Source organism: Octodon degus, unplaced genomic scaffold, assembly GCF_000260255.1.
Source record: "Octodon degus isolate 3935 unplaced genomic scaffold, OctDeg1.0 scaffold00003, whole genome shotgun sequence".
NCBI lineage: Eukaryota > Metazoa > Chordata > Mammalia > Rodentia > Octodontidae > Octodon > Octodon degus.
The window spans coordinates 32,500,400-32,503,304 of NW_004524579.1; positions in this window are offsets into that span (position 1 = coordinate 32,500,400).

Consider the following 2,905-nt stretch of genomic DNA (forward strand, 5'->3'; position numbering starts at 1 on the left):
CTCCCCAGCCCCCAAAATATATTTTAATAAAAATATTTTCTTCAAGCTCTGTCAGAATACAATCACATTATTTATGGGTACATGTTTATAGTACATAAAGCAGTTCCTGCAGTACATGAACCCCATTTATCATGGGCTTCTGGCATATGTAATAGAAATTTATTCATTATAAATCTGAATAAAGCTAGTTTGTATGATATGCTTGAATAATTAGTTTTACTTTTTAACAGTTTTGCAATATGTATTGATTTATCAAATATAGTCTTGGCTCACTGCACTGACTCTGCTTCAGTAGGTTTCCAGAGAACCTCTGTGGCTATATAAATTAATATTTCATCAATTTGAAGGAATTTAAAACAAAAAGTTTCCAAACTAATAATTTTATTACTTTTCCTACACAGTTATTTACTCCTTTTTATCTTTAGTAGTTAAATAATGTTTCCATTTGAAATATGAAAAGCACATTTATAGTAATATTAGTAGTGGTAGTATATTAAAATCACCACATTTTTATATTGCATATATAAGTGACAAATGATCATAATTAAGTGTTCTTTATAAGTTTATTTAACTTACTGCCTAAAACACTGACATTACCAATAAATAATATTGATTTTACTATGAGATTTTTATCATACCTTTCTTTAATAATTATCTTAAATAGCAAACTAGATTCACTTGTTATGAAAATTACATAATATGAAACTTCAGAAAACCTGAAAAATACTTGAGATTAAGGTTTTTGCCTTTGTTATACAAATAGTAGTTGTCACTTCAGTTAACCAGGGCTAGTGGCAAGTATGTGGCAGTGAATACCTGATGTGGAGATGGCTGTGTTGTGATAAAGCTGTGAAATGGTATGTTTGTAGAGTAGGCTGGGACAGCAAAAGGGCTGTGGCTGTGGCAACAGTACAGCTCAACTGAAGTCCCTGTCCCGAGGGCAGAGTTGCCTTCGCTTGAAGAAGAAAGAATCATGTGCATTTTTAGATTCATCTGAAGTGTATCTAGTTCTGAATGCTAGTGTTTCTATTGATAGCAGCTTCTGAACAAATTATGAGTGACTATACATAGAGTTGAAGATGCGGCCCTTGTCTTTATGCCTTCAGAGGTAGCGGTATCTGGATATGCAGTGTGAGGGACTTCTTTGGTTTTAAGCCCAGAGGAACTGGAAGGTGAGAGTCTGGCAGTGACAGTGTTGTGGTTAAGGGTTCAGTGGAAGATTGAGTTGGAATTGTTTTGCCTGTAGTTTCCCCTGAAGTGCTTGTGTTCTAAGTGGAATATGATTATTAGAAATTATAGTCATAGTGGACAAAGAGACATGGATGGGATTCATTGTAATTTCAAATGAATGAGGTTTGTCACGGCTTTCATGGTGGAGTAGAAAGTGCTTTCAGACTCAGTGGAAGCAAACGTTTCTGTGGTGGTCCCAAGTTCAGTAGCTACACTAAAATGAATCCCACAATCAACCTATTACAGTAGATTCACAAAACGTTATAAGGTGGCTGAGGAGGTATGTGCTCCACTGAGGGAGTTTCTGCTGAAGTCTGGTGTAAAGCCAGGTGGAATTCTGTCAGAGTTTTAAGTCCAGTGGTGGTTTCATGCTAAATTGAAGTGTGTGTTTATTTAGAGGTGTGTTGGTAGGAGAGGGTTCATAGCAGGTTCACTGAAAAGGCTACTTTTACTTTTCTTTTCTTTTTACTGTTTGCTTTTTTTTTTTTTCATTGCACTACATAGTGGTTGTTGATACCTTGAGTTTACTTCACACTTTGTGGTGCCTTGCCTGTCTCCCCGCCGTCCACATACCCACTCCCCATTCCCAACCACCACAACCTCCACCATGAGGACCCGCCCTGAGGCGTGATTGGTTCCGCCTTGGGTCCCAACTGGGTCCGCCCTAGGGCACAATTTGGCTCCGCCCCAGGAAGTGATTGGTTCCACCCTAGATTGCGACAGGCCCGGCCTGGACGCGGATTGGTCGCTCGCTGGGAGGGACGACCCCATCCTGGGGCACCGATTGGTTCCACACTAGGGCGCAACGGGTCCGCCCACAGTGACGCAGCAGGAAGTGACCACATACAGGAACTGAGGACAGCGTCCCAGTCTCTCTGAGGAGCTTCCGTCTTCGCGTTCGCCTTGGACTTAGTCGCCTGGCTTGCGGCGCAGTCTCTTGGGCCTCGGCTTGCATCCCTGAATTTCCTTGCGGACTCTTCTCTCAGACCCATCAGCCGACCTTCAGGTCTTGGGACTGAATCCTTCAGTGTGGGGTGTGCAGACACCCTCGACACCCTTCTTCATCCGACTCGGCGCCTAGCTGTGGTGAGCCAATCTCGTAAGTCCTTCTACGTTGTGCATCTTGTGTTAATATCCGTTCCTTACATTACACTAGTCGTTTCAGTGTAAGCAGAGGTTACGGTTGTGGCCTGAGGAACCGTGCTGCTGCATCTAGCCGCACAGCGGTTGGCCGGGCCCGGTTCCCGCTTACTTTTCCCATCCCCCATCTCCCACCTCCCCCCCCCACCCCCACTGTGCCTCATCCTCTTCCCGGGCCCCGCACCCTCCAGAACATTGTTTTCTCCCCATCACCTCTGTGGGGCTGGAAACCTGGATTCTGCGAGGCCCGGGAATTCAGCTGTTTCTCTCCTCTGAAGAAGCAGGTTGGGTGATTTTCTCTGTCCAAATAATTCCTGGAAAACGGACTCGATAGGAAGAGCGGTGTAGATTGGAGCTCAGTGAAGAAGGAGAAGTTCCTGTGGAGAGCAACCAGGTATTGATTCATTCTACAGACACTTTTGTGCGGGTCTCCTGGAAGATCTGAAGAGCAAGCCCGTCTCAGGAGGACTCGGAGCCGCTCCTCTTCCTGGAAGCAGGTCTTTATTGGGGTAAGCCGCTCTGGTCTGGGAATCCT